The sequence below is a fragment of the Dipodomys merriami genome, unplaced genomic scaffold, assembly GCF_024711535.1.
Source record: "Dipodomys merriami isolate MVZ:Mamm:240054 unplaced genomic scaffold, mDipMer1.0.p SCAF_20, whole genome shotgun sequence".
Taxonomy (NCBI): Eukaryota; Metazoa; Chordata; class Mammalia; order Rodentia; family Heteromyidae; genus Dipodomys; species Dipodomys merriami.
In genome coordinates, this window is record NW_027203382.1 from 16,821,713 (window position 1) to 16,842,112 (window position 20,400).

Here is a 20,400-nt window from a genome sequence, read left to right on the forward strand (position 1 = left end):
AAATTTGAGAAGGTAACATCCTTTTCAGAATTATTCAGAGAAACCTATTTTTAAAAGACTTGAAATTTTCAGTTGCTAGGCTACTATGAAGAAAAGAGGTTTGAATGACACTTGCCTGTGCATGTAGCAGAAAGGCCTAGTAATTGAAAAGCTTTTGAGACAGCAGGAAAAAGATCTTAATTTGCATCTAGGAGAATTAGTGAAAACAAATATTTTATGAGCTAAGATATTAGAGGTGCCTATAAAATATGGACTTTCTAGTTTCTCTGCATAAAAACAATTTAAGATATTTCTAAAATGATTTTTAAAGTTGATATTTAATATGAAAATTTTATATTTCATATTGATTTGAGATCAGAGAAAGACTCACATGAAACAGTAAAATGATTTTCTGCCAGTTTTTCCATCTCCTTTTAAGATGTTAGCAAGGGTTATAGAACTGAACTGAAATTTAGTTTTAAGTGTAGTAAGCTGAAAGTAAGATTTGTTAGAGGATGAAATACATTTTTCATGAAAACCAGAGTGGAGGTGAACCACAGGGCAATCTCCTATCCTTACGTTCTGTTACTCTTTTATTTTTTAATGAATACTGATTTGTTTGTATGTTGCAGTTCCTAATGTTGTCTTATTGCCATCTATCATTGATAAGGTAGCATTGAACATTATTTCCCTAGACATTTATTTGCCTTTCTTATAAATCTGGTTAATTGCCTTCCACAATCCATGGCTGAAGTCTTTCAATTACATATTTTGGCAGCAAGGTTGTCTTAAAGCAGTTCTAAATTGGAGATACTGATGGTTTGGAAAATATTCTTGTTCAACTTATTCTATCATCTGAAGCACAGTGACTGTAGAAAATTCCGATTTTATGCCATTTCTCCACAGTTCAATTATGTGCGCAAGTTATCTCAAAGGCCTGGTCTGTCATTGAAATTTCTGTTTCTGGCCTTTCTTCAAATACATAAAGCACTAGAACCACGCCACATATACTCATTAGTTGCTCTCCTTTCCATCCAATGGTCTATTACTGATTTATTCCTTGGATCAGTGATCCCTTATTATAATGAATAACATTTGGTGCATCATTACAGATTCAATGATTGGTGTGTTCATGCTGAAATGCAGAGGTGGAACCTGTAACCTCCCCCATATAGGTAAGAAAAACTGAATAATGTTGTACAAGTGGAATACTAACTCAATATAAAAGAAGATGAAGAAGAGACTCCAGGTGGCTGTTTTTACCATGTGCGAAATCAGCTATTAGTGAACCATCTCTGGAAATCTCTGTTGTTTATACCACCCAGTCTTTGGTGTTTTGTTACAGCAGCCTGAGCTCACTAGATCTGAATGGAACAGAATTTAGGTAGATAATTTAAAAATACTTAGGGATTATGCCACATTGGTATCAGGTACACTTCACACAACTTTGTAAACATCCTTTAACTATCTACTCTGGTTCTTCCCACTTCTCCCCTTATGCAGATACTTATGAGCTGAAATGCAATTTCTTGGATGGACATGAAGTACTTTGTATCAACTATAAAAGAATTGTTGCCCACACAATATTTGAATGCTATTTAGAGCAGAACATTTCAATAAAAAAAGTTGGCATAATTCATATCAATATGTGTTACTGACAAAAAAGATAAACACAAAAACTCACTGGTACAAATTCATTGGCTACCCAAGGCCATGATCATGATATTTCCACTTTTGGAATATAAGAAGAAGAACATGAGGCTAGTATAAGTCTTTAATTCTATAAAATGATGCATAGTTTTCAGTGTTTAAAACCAATAATTTGCATTTACTTCCACAACAATGTAAAACGAGCCTTGATTCTTTAGGTAAGTGGATAATAATTATTGAATTAAATTAAACTTGATATGGAATATTTCTGGAAAATTTAAAAAAATCCAAGATTGTGGTTAAGACAGGCAAGTAGTGGTCTTTCTGTTAAACAAAGCACATTTCAAATAACATTTCCTAAATGGATTATATAATAAAAATTTTACAGTATAGAGTATATAAGCAGTTTATTTATTCTAAGTATTTTAAGAATTATTATATAAATGACTACAAATACCAGAATTTGATACATTATTGAAAAAAAATTAAGGTTTCCTTTCTACGCTTTTGCCATTTCAGATAATGCAACAATACAAGGTCTGTTCCTGTGTGTTGCACACATTGCTGTTACATACATGTTGTGTCTTGTAAACATGTTTTATGCTGTGCATTTTAAATAGTGTTTCTCAAATTACTGTATAATCAAATATTTTACTCTTCTAAACATTGATTTTATAAATGACCACCTCCAAATCTGGAATTCTGTTCTATATCCTCACTACATGGAATGTAAGTTATTGTGATATGTTGGAAGTGAGAATTTGTAGGTTAAATTCTGATTACTACATAGTTATCATACTTTCAATTTATTTTCACATATACATCATATTCTATATGTACAGTCTGTGCTTTTATTTCCTATATTGTGCTTCTTGGTCATTATGATCTGCTTGTTTGCATTGCTTGTGCCTCTTTAACTAACCATCCATTGCAGTGATTTTCCTCTATATGTTGATTGGTGAGAAGATTGTCTACTTTTATGAATTAATTTAAATGAACAATTCATCTAACATTATTCATGCAAGTACCTTTTCATGTAAATATTTTGTTTATGGGAAGTAGTTATTAACATTTTATTTAATTTATTACAAAGTTTTAACTTCAATACTTCAGAATACATCAATACATTTGAAATTATTTAAACATTTAATCCTTGGTTAAAAATTTTCTCCTTCTTAAAGTCAAAATATATTATTCTCTATCATATCCATTTATTAGAGCCTGTTATAGTCTTAATATTCACATTTTCATCACTATCATCAGTACCATCTAGGTAGCATCACACTAAACATCTATGCTAAATAAGAGGCACAGTGTTCTGCTGGTCAGCATAATTTTCATTGCATTATTTCATGGGGTCCACTTGGCACTGATAATTTGTTTTCATTGGAATGTGTTCAGTGACTTTTTGAGTTTATAGTAAGCTGTCAATACTGTTTTATTTTTTCTTGAAATGATTTATATTTTCTAAATATTGGTATATTGTTTTATGCTTGTCTGTAAGATCAAGCACACAGAGTAATTTTTATTTCACTTGTATAGGACCTGGAGATGGGAAATTATTATATTATTCTTTTGTTTTCAATAATATATTTTAATGAATATAAATAAATATGTTAAAATGAAATGACTTGAAAAATATATTTTATTATATTTTTATTGTTTTTACATTTATGATGTAAATTCTTAGAGGTTTTTTAAGCCAAATTTAGCACAAATCATACTAGATCCATTATTCATAGAACTGTAGTTCTTTATCAACCTGCACATAACTATGCATGCAATGGCTTTGGAGGTTTTGAAGGAGTGAAATTTGTAATATCTGCAGTGTTACTATCATCAACAGTCTTTGAAAATCATTCAGCACAGAACATGGCCTTTGATCCTGAATGTGGAGCATACATGTTAAATAGCCCTTAAGGAAGAAAGGATTGTGATACATTACTTGAAAAGAAAAAGCCAAGATAAATGTAAATATACAGGTATATAAATATTTAAATTCATATAAACACTAATCTATGTTAATATATACATGTATTTATACATAAATATATGTGCATATCCATATATGCAATTGTGATTGTGTCCTGAGCAGTCAACCTAAGCTGAATCAGTCAAAAAAGAAAGAAAACTCCTATCATTTTCTATTAGCAAATACATTTTCATCAGCTGGTAAAACAATTTGTACGAAGTCTCTGCTATGATTAATTGTTGTGCATTTCCATCTTAATATATAATTCAGTTCTGTCCACATTTTAGCTATTTCACATAAAAATACTCTAAATATTCACATACAGAATCTAAAGTGGACATGTGCTCTTAAATGATAGCTTAGGACAGCAATTTTCTAGTCATTTTATTAACATATTTAAATTTGTGATGTGATTTCCAAAGTTTTGAGAAGTGGCTGTAGAATTTCACCTTAGCATTTGGGAGTTCTACTGACTCCCACCATCACCGTCATTCAGTACTATTAATCAGTGTTTTAATTTTAGTTAATGTATTCAAGGTTGAAGTAGGTGGCTTTGACCAAGGTTCAGTTTAAAATATTTATTACAGTCCCTTAAGATTATTAACAATAAACGTATTTTCCTAATAAAATATTGTTGAGCAATAAAAACTTAAACCAATTTTTTTTTTTTTTTTGGTCGGTCGTGGGCTTGAACTCTGGGCCTGGGCGCTGTCCCTCAGCTCTTCAGCTCTACCACTTGAGCTACAGCGCCACTTCCTAAACCAGTGTTTTTGCAAAGAATTTTACTTCTTTTATAGATGTTATTCTTTTAATTGATGAGCCAGAAAAAGAATAATAGAATGAAGTTCAAAAGCCCCCAAAAGAATAGAATTCAAAAATTTCATCCCAATTGCTTTTCTAATGTGAGGTTATTTAATGTTAACCTCAGAAATTTAAACTCTATTTGTATTTCTGAAGTTTTAGAATGTACAAGGGTTCAATCTGCTAATGTTGATTATCTATAGTAGACATTTCAGATATGCAGGTAATTACTATCATTATAAATTCAATTACTCTTCAAATTTGAACAGGGCACTTATTTCTGAAACCACATAAAAGGAACTTCAGAAAGTATTTTAAAGGTTTAAACAAAGATCTGTGATGACAGAATACCCTAATAAAATTTCATCTTAAAAAATTATTTTAATCAGTATTGTGTTAAATAGTACTGAATGTGATCAGGATATCTCATATCTAAAATTTATCTTAGCCTTAAAACGTTGATGAGTACTTTATACATGCAAATGAAAGCTGACAAAATATTTTAAAATGTTAGCTAAATTGGAAAAATAAATATGATTTAACTATGAATATGAGCAAAAATAAAGATGATTTTAAATTAATTTTTTCCTCCCAAGTATAATACAGTAAATTATCTGCCAGAATAATTCAAAAAGAAGTTGTACATATGTCCAGAGTAGAAGTAAGATTTAAGAAACTCTTATGGGAAACCATGGGACCTATGTTTCTTTTGGCTTGGCTTACTTCACTTAATATAATTTTTTTCCAAACCTTTCCATTTCCTAACAAATGGGGCAATGTCATTCTTTCTGATGGACGCATAGAATTCCATTGTGTATCTATACCACATTTTCTTGATCCATGGTTTCCCTTATTTGCAATATCTAGTATATGTATGAGTCAAGCAGAAAAGGTCAGATAATGTGATGTTAGGAAAATGAACCCTTAGATATGTATTTTAATGTTTTTTTCTTTCATGCATTTGTTTCTAACGCATTTATAAGATTATTTCTTTGTTGCTTTGTATGTCCCTCCCCCACAGTATAACCCCTGCTTCACTATATTTGATGTCGGTATAATTTGTGGAAGAGATGGGGAAAAACAAGTTGTTTAATGAGAAGTACAAGTTGTCATGTTGAAAACGAACTTTACAACTTTGGGGGGGGGAGGGGAGGCTGGGAAGGGATGTGAATGGTAAACAAGGGAGGAGGCCGCAATGTTTGATAGGAAATGTACTCATTATCTTGCCCATGTAGTTGTAACCCCTCTGTCAGTACGTTCACAAAAAATAAAAATAAAAATAAAGTAAATAAAAAAAGAAACTCTTAAGGATGGAACAGAATAAAAGAAAAGGCATACTCTGATAAAAGTGATAGTTTATATAGACATAACTATATAATCCAAGTCTTTTAATACTTAGTAGAGTGGTGGAGCTGATCAAGATGATAAGATTCTAGGAAATGATGTTGTTAAAGTATATTGCATTTTTCATTATGTTGTGTGATATAAATCAATTCATGTGTGAATCTCTCTTAAGCAATAGCCTTAAAGTACAATTACTTCTACTTCTTGAATCTATGTTAAAAACTGTCTTTTTTCCATCACTATTACAAACACTCTTATTTATGATTGTTCAATTTTAGGATTCATCTCATAGCACAAGAATCAGAGAAAGAAATCTGATAATTCTTTTGGATCTCAGTGGTGACACCAGACTGATATACCAAAAGTTACATTTAAAAGAGAAAATTCCTATCTCTTATGAGCTACTGTTAATTCAATCTTTCCTTCAAAACAAATTCATGATCATATATTATTGTTGCATTTTGCTAGGATAGTTTAAAATAATTTAAGTATGTGTGTATATTGCTTAAACTAATAAATAAATAAAATTCTCCAAGGTTAACAAAATTACTAAATGTTACAGTAATATTGACTACAAAAAAATTGAGATTTAAGGATTTGTGGATTAAACATCATTATTGTGGAAATTTGGGGACTTGAAGTATCATTCTCTTCTTGCTAATTCTTTCATAGCCAGGAAACACAAAATTGAGTAAGAAGTGTGACCCAAATATTCATCTTTATCTGTGACTAGCCAATTTCCGGAATATATCTGTTTTCTATTATAGAAGAGTAATTAAATGGATAAAAGAAGTTTTCCTCTACTGTTCCTTCCTTCCCCACCTCCCTAACTCCTTCCTCCCCGCCCCAAAGTTGTAAAGTTCACAACATAGTGTCTTTTCTTTTTGGTCAGTAATGGGGCCTGGGCGTTGTCCCTCAGCTCTTCAGCTCAAGGCCAGCGCTCTACCGGTTGAGCCACAGTGCTACTTCGGTTTTCTGGTGGTTTTTATTGGAGATAAGAGTCTCAAGGACTGGCTTGGAACAGCGATCCTCAGATCTCAGCCTCCTGAGTAGCTAGGATTACAGGCCTGAGCCACTGGCGCCCGGCCAATATAGAGTCTTGTACATCTCTTGTTACAATGGGTCAACCTGTATCCTTAGTATTTTGTTATTTCCCTTCGCCTCCCCAAATTAGAAAAATGTATATACAAGGTGCAGGGCACCAGAATCAAATACAGTGAAAACATGGGTTATATCATGGGGGAAGAACGTACAAAAGAAACAAAAAATCATATAGTACATTATAAGTTCAGTAAAAACAACAACAGAAAAGACAAAATCTCTTGTGTCCCTATCTTTAAGTTCATTCCGCTTAGGTTAACAATGCTCAATAGGAAATGTACTCATTACATTACTTATGTAACTGTAACCCCTCTGTATAGTATCTTTACAATAAAATTATATATTAGACAAAGGAGTTTTCCTTCCACATTTAACATGTAGGTAAATAGGAGGCATTCACAAAGTTTCCATAACATAAGGTGGAACTGTAAGAAATGGTCCCAAAATGAGGATAGCAGTGAGTCTATTTCAATGTTCAAATCTCATGTTTTTATGTTTTTATCTTTTTTTGGGGGGGAGGGTGGAAGTGGGATCTTGAACTCTGGGCTTGGGTGCTGTCCATGAGCCTTGAGCCACTGCACCACTTCTGCTTTTTTCTGAGTAGTTTATTAGAGATAGTCTCATGGACTTTTCTGCAGTGGCTGATTTGAAGCAGTGACCTTCAGATCTCAGCCTCCTGAGTAGCTAGGATTACAGGTGTGAACCACTAGCACCTGGCTTGATTTTCATGTTTTAAGCAACTGTAGTTAGATATAGTAGACCTAATTTCCATATGTGAAAATTATGTATCAGAGGGAAGCATTTTGCCTAATGTCAGGAAATGAATGGAAAATAATACTAATGTTTTAACACTCCTCTTCTGGCATCTAGAATTGCTTTGAATCCCTGTATTTTACTGAACTGTTTTGTCTTTAAAAACTAGCATTAAAATTTCTTTGAAATATTGATAGAGTCAACATTTGACCCCAAATCAAGAAAATATTGCATTATTTTATGTGAATATACAAAACTTGATTTTAGAGCCGGGTGTGGGTAGCACATGTCTGTAATCCTAGCAACTCAGGAGGCTGAGATCTGAGGATCACTGCTCAAAGTCAGCCACTGCAGAAAAGTCCATGAGACTATCTCTAATAAACTACTCAGAAAAAGGCAGAAGTGGTGCTGTGGCTCAAGTGGTAAAGAGGCTCATGGAGCACCCAAGCCCTGAGTTCAAGACCCCACTTCCACACACCCCCCAAAAAAAGATAAAAACATGAGATTTGACCATTGAAGTAGACTCATTGCAATCCTCATTTTGGGGACAATTTCTTAAAGTAACCAGAAATAGCGCTGTGGCTCAAGTGGTAGAGCACTAGCTTTGAGTTTCAGAGCTGAGGGACAGCGTCCGGGCCCAGAGTTCAAGCCCCACAACCAAAAAGAAAAACTTGATTTTACTTTAATGGCTGAAGGGCAAAAATTCTAGCTGAGATGTATGCACTGTTGTAATTTTCTTGTTTTTTTTTTCTAAATCTTTAAGTAGTTTTACCAAAGAATTTCTCTAGCTACTAGAAAAACACATCTTCATTATTAAAAGCAATAATTACAATGGAAGTCATAGTCTCTACTGAAGTTTGTCATTAAAACTTCCATTTCCAACTCAATCCCTTTGTTATCTTAATTATTCTTTGTTTCTTAACTGTATAAATTGATTTTTATTACTGTTCTACTAAGAAAACAAAATTCTAGATAGCTTAAAATTCTCATTTTATTTTAAAATATGTGATAGAAAAATATATGGGAAATAACATTATTAAGAATGATTGAATACATTTTAAGGATTGAATACATTTTGGCTATGCCAGAGGAAATAACTGAAAAGGAAAATGAGCAAAATAATCAAAAGAATTCAAGATAAACTACATTTAGAATAGAATATGGTTATATCATTCATATGCCTTAAATAATGAACACAATATAAACAACACTAGACTGTAATTATATTGAGTGACCTTCACCTGAACATAATATATAATTATTAGCTCCTATATTTAAAAAAATTGGCTTTTAAAACTGCCGAAAGCTTATATTAGTATTAAAAATAATAGTTATCATGAAAGTATTTCATTACTACTATCAAAGATATTAATACCAGCTGTGAAATTGGTCCTTCGCAATGTGACTCTGCTGAAGTGTACCCTTTCACTTGCATTTGAATTGAATTCACAGCATGAGACCTGTTCCCATGAGAGAAAAAAACAAAACTGCTTGTGACACAGTTTATTACTAAAACAAAACAAAACAAAAAACAAAAAAACTGTATGAGGAAACATGGGACTTAAAATATTTAACCTTGGACATTGACTGCATCTATGTTTATTTCAAAAAGAAGGGAACGTTGAGAATTTGTGTGTGCGTGTGTGTGTGTGTTGGTGCTGAGGTTTGAACTCAGGGTTCTCTGCTTGCTAGGTAAACAGTACCACTGTTCTTCAGAAAGGGTCTAGTCGATGTGTTTTGCTCTGAGCTGGCCTTGAACCATAATCACACAACAATCTCTGATTCTCAGTTTAACTCATTTTCTGACACATTGAAGGATGTCATTAATGAAATATATCATTCAATTTCACTTGTTCAGACAAGTTTAGAAGATAGTCTTTATGGATATGGATACCAGAAAAGAAAACAATAATTCAGGCAAGGGATTTAGAAATAACAGATATGATCTGCCCATCATCTTCAAGTTTTCAGCCTGGTAAAACATGGATCTGAGTAAAGGATCATGATACAGTCATAAAGTTTTACTTTTATAATTTCCATATTCCCACTGTATAGGTCATTTTTTTCTCTGTATTTGCATGTTCATATTTCCTAGGTGTAGAGGGACACAATTCTCTGTTGGTTTCTCTTGTTTCTGAGTATTATAGGTACTCAGTATCTTTCAATTTAAATCTGATGTATAATGAATAACTTTGTAAATACATTATTCACAGAGTACAAACAATAACTTTATATCTTGAACATTGCATTTTTTCTGTTGAAAAATTTCCATCTCTTGTTTTTATTTCTCCATAAATTATTTTAAAATCCTTTTTATCCTAAATAATGGGGTACAATTATAAATAGCAAATGGTAATGCAGAGTGTGTTTAATTCTACAAATCCTTAGCATTCATGATTTTACCTCAACAAAGCAGTCCCTTGAAAACATAAACCCAGAATTACCAGGGACTACTGTAAGCAAATAATTTAGAACCGTGCTTTATGTATTTTGAATAGTATGCTATGTTGATTCTGAGTCCTGTTTAAATTTTTAGGAGAATCTTCTAATGCCTTCACAGCTTTCAAAGCCTAATCATGTTGCTTTCTATCTATGATTGTTTCCACAGGGAAACAATCTGACTAGAGTCATGGCTGAATTGTAGAGATTTTTTTTCTTGCAGATTTTACTAGTGACTACTACTTAAAGAAACCCTTAGAAATTACCTTGAGGAATAAAAAGTGAAAATTAATGAAAAGTTCCCTATAATATGAAGCTTTATGAGCCAGAGATGAGAAATGGGAGATGTTACTATTGATTACAATATCCTGATTTGGGCCATTTAATGGTTAGTTACAGGCCAAATAAGAACCTATCAGAAAGAACTTGAAGCTTGTTTATCTATAGGAAAATAGGCATGGTACAGTAGAAAGGGGAGACTGCTTCAACACTTTCTATTAAGTATCCTGAACCAAAACTAAAACCAAAACCAGAAACATAAGAAAACAAAAAAAAATCACCTTTTTTGTTTCTTGAAAAAATTGCTTTAGTGATTAAAATTGGAATTTTAGTTCTGAATGGATTTAGTTTATACATTTAAATATTGTTATGAATAAATTTTAATAAGTTTTTTATTTTGAAAATATTGTACAGAGGGGTTACAATCACATGAGCAAGGTAATGAGTACATTTCTTATCAAGCATTGTTGCCTCCTCCTTTATTTTTCACCTAGCATCCCTTCCCTCCCACCTCCACAAATACAATAACCCTCCAGCCCCCACACACACATCCCGCTTAAATTGTAAAGTTCGTTTCTCAACACAGTGTCTTGTGTATCTCATTGTTACGTTGGGTCAACCTGTATCCCTATTTGAACACTTTGTTTTTTCCCTTCACCTCCCCAAATTATACAGACATTAAATACAATGAAAACAAGGGTTATACCATGGGGGAGGAACATACAAAGCAACAAAAAAAATCACACGGTGCCTTATAAATAATTTAGAAAAAATAGCAAGAAAGCAAAAACCACTTGTGTCCTTATCTTGGCATTCATTTTGCTTAACTTCATCTTATCTGGTCATGTACACATAGCTTTTGACCTTTTCTACTCATCTCAGATATATACTAGTTATTGCAAATAAGGGAAACCATGGGACCTGTTTCTTTGGGCCTGGCTTACTTCACTTCATATAATTTTTTTCCAAGAGGTGTTATGAATATATTTTTGTCAAAGTGCATACCAATATTAAAGCTTATTTTGAGGATTCTACAACTATTGCCTAATGTTCTTGTGTCCTGTGGATGAACAATTTATACTCAACTATTTACAGGTAACAAAAGTATCATTGAAGAAATTTCAGAGGAAAGTAAGTGGGGAATGGCAGAAATCTGACCAAACTCATTTGTGAACTTAGTGGGAATAGTTTGGTTCTTGAGTGGATAGCTGGAATGAATAACCTCATAAATTCAGAAAATTCTGCACATTGAGACTTTACAGAATTCAATGTGGAAGCCAAGCTGATGGAATGTGCTCTTCATTGTGGAACATAAGAATTCCACTTACATGTGCATTTAATTATTAGTTTTATTCACATAAAAAACTATGATATCAGCCACTTTGGAAAGTAGTATGGAGGTTCCTCAAAAGACTCCACATAGAGCTCCCCTATGACCTAGCAATCCCACTTTTGGGCATTTACCCAAATGTTCACAAACAAGACCATACTAAAGCTACCAGCACAACTATGTTTACTGAAGCATTATTTACCATAGTTAACATATGGAACCAACCCAGATGCCCCTCAGTAGATGAATGGATCAAAAATGTGGTATATATACACAATAGAATTCTATGCCTCCATCAGAAAGAATGACATTGCCCCATTTGTTAGGAAATGGAAAGACTTGGAAAAAATCATATTAAGTAAAGTAAGCCAGGCCCAAAGAAACATAGGTCCCATGGTTTCCCTTCTTTGCAATAACTAGTATATGTCTGAGTCAAGCAGAAAAGGTCAGATAAGTTGATGTTACGGAAATGAACCCTTAGATATGTATTCAAATGTTTTTTTCTTTCATGCTATTGTTTCTAACACATTTATAAGATTATTTCTTTGTTGCTTTGTCTGTCCCTCCCACCCCGTATAACCCCTGCTTTCACTGTATTTGATGTTGTTATAATTTGTGGAGGAGAAGGGAAAAAACAAATCGTTTAAATAGGGATACAGGTGGACCCATTGCAACAATGAGATGTACAAGTCATTATGTTGAAAACGAACTTTACAACTTTGGTGGTGAGGGGGGAGGATGGTTGGTTGGGGTCAGGGGGGATGGGATGGGAAGGGAAGGGAAGGGAAGGGAAAACAAAGGAGGAGGCTACAATGCCTGATAAGAAATGTACTCATTATCTTGCCCATGTAATTGTAACCCCTCTGTACAGTATTTTCACAATAGAAAAAATGCTATTTAAAATATGCAAAAAACCCCAAAACAAATAACTATGATAGTCCATTTACAAAGAGTGTTCTGTACATATAGACTCTAAAGAAATAAATAAAATTTCTGTTAACCATTACTCTGACATTTATCTTGTTCTGCATTTTATTCTCTCTTATAGTATAAATATTATGCCATAATTTTTCTTTTATATGATGAGAGTTTTGTCTATATCAACTGTTTCACTTCTTTATCTAGGTAAATTGGCCATCTGATTATCCAGAAGGAACAATGATAATTTTCTATATTTTTAGTAGCATATCCATTGCACTGAGGTAGAAAACATTAAATATTTTATGTTTTTGTAAGCTACATGAATGCCAGAATATGTGAAAGAAATGAAATGAAAATTCACAGTCCAATTATCTCAATAGGTAGTCACACATTCTAGTAGTTTAAGGCATATTAATACCATTTCTAAGTGAAGATGAATAGAAGTCCTCTATTACTGGAAATGTTGCAGCGTCCACAGAATCTTTCTCATAGTTGTACAGCTCTAATTTATCTACCAGATGTTGTAGAATTTCCTAACAATAACAGACCTAGGACAAAAACAAACAGAAAAGCATTTCCAACTTGATTTTTTTTTGTCTGCAAGTATAGTCCTTTAATTATTTAAAGATTTCATACCAACAATGCTAATGATTTGAGTGGTCATGGGAAATTATGATGCTGTAAAAGAGTTTATGAACTAATTGTAGGAAACTTGCAGTTTAACAATTTAAAAACCGTCACATTTTATTTTTGGTAGAAATCAATTCTCCTTTTGGAGAAAACATTTTGTATTTCTTCCTGGCCTGAATAACAAAAATGATAAGGTCCTAGGTGATAGTCAAAATAAAACTGGTCTTGGGATTCTTTTACCAATCTTCTTATAGTCAACCTTTTATGATAATAGACCTTCATTCATTGAATGAGCATCTAACAGCTTATACTATTATACTTGGAACCCAAATGTAAGTTAAATATGTGGAGTATTCAGATTCTCAGCATGTTAACCATCACTGAATTTTTATTGTCTAGCAAACTCCCAATAACCTTTGGGAAATTTCCTATAGAATTCAGACATTTACCTTGAAATAGAGGGAATAAGAGAAGCTCTGACAAAGGCATATTTATGAGATATAGCACTTCTTTTCTCTACAGTTTCTTTAAAAGATTAAATCTGATAAGAATCTGTTCATACTATATTTTAGTAAGATATCTGTGACTTAGGCAATTTTGGAAGTTAACTCCCCAGGACAACTTGGAAGAGGTATGTACATAGCTAAACATCATGAATATGTCCAGAATCAGAATCAGAATATGTCCAGCTCTCCACTCCAGAACCGAATTATTTCCACTATGTTCACAAATGAGTTTGGTCAGATTTCTACTATTTCCAATTCCCTTTCACCTGAAAATTCTTCATTGGTATTTTTATTACCAGTAAATAGTTGAGTGTATAATTGCTCATCCACAGGACACTGGGTTTTAACTCAGAGACTCATACTTACTTCGTTTCCTTGTTAGGCTAGCCCTCTACCATTTGAGCTATGTCTCAGTCCTGATTCAGGTTGATTATTTTGGAGATGGTTCTCCAAAACTTCTATGTTTCAGCCTTCTGAGTAGCTAGGATTATAAATATGAGCCACCATCACTTTTAGTTACAAAAGTAACTCACTAGCCAGCCTGGATATGGCATCTCATATCTATAACCCGTTACTCCAGGAGTTTTTCATAGTTCAAAAAGACTTTGATTTGCAACCAGCTCAGCAAAATAGTTAGTGAAACTCTCTATCAATAAATAACCTGGGCTCATTGGCAAGTGTCAATTTTCTGAACTGTGTTAGAAATCAAGATTCAAGTTGGCCAAGGGGGAAAATAAAACATGAAAACTCACCTTAAAAAAAGAAAAGTCCTAAATCAAACAGGGCTTAGCCCTAGTCAGATTATTTGATTAGCAAATGGAAGGCCTGAGTTAAATCACCAGATTGCCATAGATAAACAAGCAAACAAATAACTAAATGAACAACAAAGGATGGTATTACTGATGGGCAATAGTGGTTCATACCTACAAACTAGACAAGTTGTCTAGACAAATATGAGTGACTTAGCTCCACTTAATCAGAATAAAACACACAAGATATGTGTGGGGGCTCCATGGTAGAGTACCATCTTGAGCAAAAGATTCCAGGAAAACAAAATAATTGAATAAGAAACTCAGGTATCAGTACTAACGCCCCCCCCCAACACACAAACACACACACACACTCAATGCTATTATTATGGAGGTATATTTAATAACCAGATATAAAAGATTTTTCTGCTTTAAACATTTCACTCAGATTATACTACAACTTTTTTTCTTTTTTCTTTCTTTTTTTTAATTGTGAGAATACCATACAGAGGAGTTACAATTAGATGGGCAAGATAAGGAGTACATTTCTTATCAAGCATTGTTGCCTCCTCGTTGTTTCCCCTTCCCATCCCTTCCCATACTCCTCCCCCGCTCCTCCCGCTCCTTCCCTCACTCCCCACCAAAGTTGTTAAGTTCATTTTGGACATAACGACTTGTACATCTCATTGTTGCAATGGGTCCACCTGTATCCCTAGTTAAACAATTTGTTTTTTTCCCTTGCCCTCCACAAATTATACCAACATCAAAAACAGTGAACGTATGGGTTTATATTGTGGGGAAGGAACATACAAAGCAACATAGAAATCATCTTATAAATATGATAGAAACAATTGCATGAAAGGAAAAAAAACACAAAAAACATTTGAATACATATCTTAGGGTTCATTTTCCTAACATCAACTTATCTGACCTTTTCTGCTTCACTCAGACATATACTAGATATTGCAAATAAGGGAAACCATGGGACCTATGTTTCTTTGGGCCTGGTGTACTTCACTTAATAGAATTTTTTCCAAGTCTTTCAATTTCCAACAAATGGGGCAATGTCATTCTTTCTGATGGAAGCATAGAATTCCATTGTGTATATATACCACATTTTCTTGATCCATTCATCTACTGAGGGGCATCTGGGTTGGTTCCATATCTTAGCTATGGTAAATAATGCTGCAATAAACATAGTTGTGCTGGTAGCTTTAGTGTGGTCTTGTTTGTGAACATTTGGGTAAATGCCCAAAAGTGGGATTGCTGGGTCATAGGGCAGCTCTATGTGGAGTCTTTTGAGGAATCCAACTTTATTTTGTTGTTGGTCGGGGGTCTGAAATCTGGGCCTGGGCACTGTCCCTCAGCTCTTCAGCTGATGGCTAGCTAGTGCTCTACCACTTGAGCCTCAGCTCCACTTCCAGCTTTTCTGTTATGTGGTGCTGAGGAATCGAACCCAGGGCCTCATGCATGCAAGGCAAGCACTCTACCACTGAGCCACCTTCCCAGCCCCTATACCACAACTTTTGAAGTAATGAGTTGCAGGGAACCTAGTGTCATCATCATGATGGCTGTGTGCAAGCATGTCATAGGATTATCAATACGAATTTTAATTTACAGAGGTTAATGTGGTTATCATTATTGAAAGGCATCTAATTTCAACAGCAATAATCAACTCTTGAGCACAGTGCAGCATTATGATTCTTGGCGACAAAAATAACAGGTTATAGCATGTGCAATAGGAATCCCGTTCTTAACAAAGGAACATGTTTTATTTTTATTCTAGGGCTTGGTTACAACTGATCTGAAACTAGTAGTTTCTTCTAAACCTTTTTTTTTTCGTTGGTCGTGGGGTTTGAACTCTGGGCTTGGGCACTGACCCTGTGCTCTTCAGCTCAAGGCGAGCACTCTACCACTTGAGCCACAGAGCCATTTCCTCTTCTAAACCATTAAGTGCTATGAATAAGTATAGCATGTGTCCATGTGGCAAATTAAACAAGTTTACATTTCTATGAGAATGAAACTCTTAAGCAAAAGACAAGACTATATAGATTACTATGGTATTCACTGTGAATTATGATCTAGGACATCACTCTGGATGTCAAGCTAATGTTGAAGGAGAGAAAAGCTTATTCAAGATACATGTTTTAGATACTGTGGTCAATTAGGTATTCTGGTATAATCTCTAATATAAAAATACTCAATTATTGAATTGTAATAAGATAATATCTTTTTAACAAGCTTAATTGAACTTAGATTAACTGAGACATTTATCCAGTAAACTTGCCATTCCCCAGTTGAAGAGAATTCTAAATCAAAATGAGTAACTAAAGCCAGCCTTCAGGTGTCCTAGGTACAGGTGAGAATTTTGATAGTCAGGAAACTAGAGTTTAACAGTTTATATACCAGCAACCAAAAAGGCTAGAGAAAACTATAGGGTAAAAAGTTAAAACTATCCAGGCGCCGTTGGCTTATGCCTGTAATCCTAGCTAATCAGGAGGCTGAGATCTGAGGATGGCAGTTCAAAGCCAGCCTGGGCAGGAAAAGTCCATGACTCTTATCTCCAATAAACCATTCAGAAAACCGGAAGTGGTGCTGTGGCTCAATTGGTAGAGTCCTTGCCTTGGGCTGAAGAGCTGAGGGACAGCGCACAAGCCCAGAGTTCAAACCCCACGACCAACCCCCCCCCAAAAAAAAGTTAAAAGTAAGCAATCTCTTTTGGTATACATGCTTAAAAGACTACAGTTTGAATGAAACATGGGCGAGAAAAGAATTCTTACTTCTCTAGCAATAGATCATAGAAAAATAACAACAGATCTCTAAATTGTAGCTCTTACCCACTTCAGATTTTCTCAGCATGCTTAGAGAGGTACACATGGATTTGCCAGAAGGAGTTCTCACTACCTTAAATTTGGCATAGGTGCAAAGGAGAGAGGGGTAAATATGGAAGGAATGTATGACTCTTCTCAATAAGCAAAGGGAATGGTTATTTGATTAAACAAGTTCTAATTCACTAGGATTAGTTGGTGCCTTTGGACTGACATTTATGGCTGGTTTCAGCTTGATTCTTACCTGCAGCACATTTTTAATTTTTTTTTTTTTGTAAATGTGATGAACTAATGAGTCAGTTTTAACCTGACACCTTTGCTGCCACAGAGTCACAATGCTACCTTTTAATTATTCATTCACTCAGTTTACTTTGTAAAATTGGAATTATCTTTTCTTTCTTTCTTTCTTTCTTTTTTGGTCAGTTATGGGTCTTGAACTCTGGGACTAGGCACTGTCCCAGAGCAGTTCAGCTCAAGACTAGCACTCTACCACTTGGGCTATAGAGCCACTTCCTTTTTTGTTTTTCATTTTTGATTTTTTTCTCCTGGTGGTTTATTGGAGATAAGTGTCTCTCTTGCTTTCTTGCCTGAGTTGGCTTTGAACTGTGATCCTCAGGTCTCAATGTCCTGAGTAGCTGGGATTACAGGCATGAGCCACCAGCGCCCAGCTAATTTTAATTTTGATTATCTTTAAAGGGCTGTACAAAGGGCTTTCAATTTAGGTATCCAATATATCTTGATCTGTATCACCTAATGCAATGCTAAAGTAGTTGACCAAGCTAATGAAACTCAACTTCATAATTGTATTTAAGTTTTAGGAGAGATTTATTTTAGTGCAAAAATATTTAGTAAGGAAAAAAGGGGACACTTCAAAACTTACTTTTTTGTTATATTAAAGGCATATATTATAACAGTTAATATCCATCAGGAATTCTCATTTCTATTCTTGCCACTATATAATCATATCTCCTCTTTCTTTTAGACATTTAGACATTAAGGCATTAAAGTTGCTGTCAAGTAATGAGTATGAAGTTTATTATTTCACATGATGCAGATTAATGCTTTTACCACTTTATCTACTCTGCCTTTTAAGTTACTTTTCCAGAGAAGAGTCTCCTCAACTAAACTATTGAGCTAAGAATATTCTGTTGCTATTCAGTAATATTCAATTCTTTCTAAGAAGTGAAACTTTCAGATCTTTATGTATCTCAATAGGATTACTTTTCTTTAATGTGATCATTTTTCTTCGATGCTTTTTGACATGGTTCCTGTTTTGCCCTCATACCTGATTCTTGTTCCCATTATTTTACTTCTAGGTTATATGGGTTCTCCTAACACTTACTGATCTATTGTCTTACTTGATAGTCTTTATTTTCTTTTCCCAAGCAGGTACACTACTCTATTGTTTAGAACATGTTTACTTCTATTAAATATCTGTTAGTTTTTACCTCCAAAGTTTAGTCAACAGATCTAATCTGAAAGTGGCTGAAAGTGAATCAATTACAATTGATTCATAAACATTTTAGAATTAACTTTACTTCTCCTCTTAGCAACAATTACTAGTCAGTCTGTCCAATGCTTTCTTTCAGGGTCTGTTCTCAAGCCAAAGAATTTACTTCTTGAAGCATGAGTGCTTTACTAAGCTGGAAGAGCAGAGTATAGATAACTGTGGGACCAACTTTTCATTTGTGGGGGAAAATCAGTGTGTGGATGTTTTCTCTCTCTCCCTCAAGTTCTTAGAACTATGTTATCTTTGATCCTGTGAAGTCAAACAGTCTCCTATTCCACTACTCAACAAAACATTCTTGCTTTGCTCCATTGTTCCTTAGTCCTTACCCCATAGCACTATTGTGGGACCTCAGTAAAATACTTTTACATGAGACTTTAATCTCAGGTGCTATTTTCTGTGAAACTAGGCTTGATCAATATTCCAATCTCAATATTTATTTGGAAGAGGATGATGAGGGGCAAATGTGTCAGAGAAGGTCAAAGAGAAATCTGGTTCCTAAGACTGTTTCTGAGGTCTTCCCTTGGGGATTTCTGTAATTTTTTGAGCTCTGACAACTGAGAAGAGAAATTTCTGTGTTATGATTTCAAAATGCATATTAAAATAATATCTACACATTCTCAGTCTAGGAACAAATGTGTTAGTAGTTGTTAAACGATGGGAATTAATAGCCATTTCATAAATATTTTCTTAAAATGCAAAACACTTATACAAATACTCTAATTCAATTAAAATCATATGCATCTAAAATGAACTAGAGCCAGGTGCCAGTGGCTCGTACCTGTAATCCTAGCCACTCAGGAGGTTGAGATCTGATGATCATGGTTTGCAGCCAGCTTGGATAGAAAAGTCTATGAGACTCTTATCTCCAATGAACTACTTTGAATAAAAACAGAAGTGATACAATATGTAGTTCAAGTGGTAAAGCACTAGCATTGAGCACACAGAGGCTCAGAACAGTTTCTAGGGCCTTAGTTCAAGACCCAGGCCTGGCAAAAATAAATAAATAATTAATTTATTAATTAAATTAAAATAGATTCTAATTGCATCCCAAATAAATGTAAGAATTTTGACTATGAATCAATATTAGGTTTCTGATCTTTAGAGTGTTTGAAATCATCAACCCACGTATTATTTCAGTGATTTCAATGAAAAACTAAATAACATGTCATATAAGTACACAGATAACATATAAAATGATTAATGTGTTTAAGTTAATTTGATCATTTCCATGCATGCCTATTAAGTTCTATTAGCAATAAGTAGCATATGGTCTCCTATCTGTTTCTTAAGCTATATAAATTTTTGCCATAGTCAGTGACTTTTAATATTCCTTTATTTATAAACAGCGTTTTACCAAATGAAATACATGTATTAGGGCAGATGGGGTATTTTCATAGGCATATAATCTACCTATAGACACTGCATACACTCAGGCTAACATTATGGGCCAGAGTTATTTGAGAAGAAAATATTTAACTTACTTTTAGAAAAGGATCCTTATTGACAGTTGTTCAAAGTCTAGAGCTATTTACATTTTTCTTCCATGAGAGAAACAAACTAAAATCATATTTGATTTCCAATTAAGATAAATTCTTTTATTTTAAAATT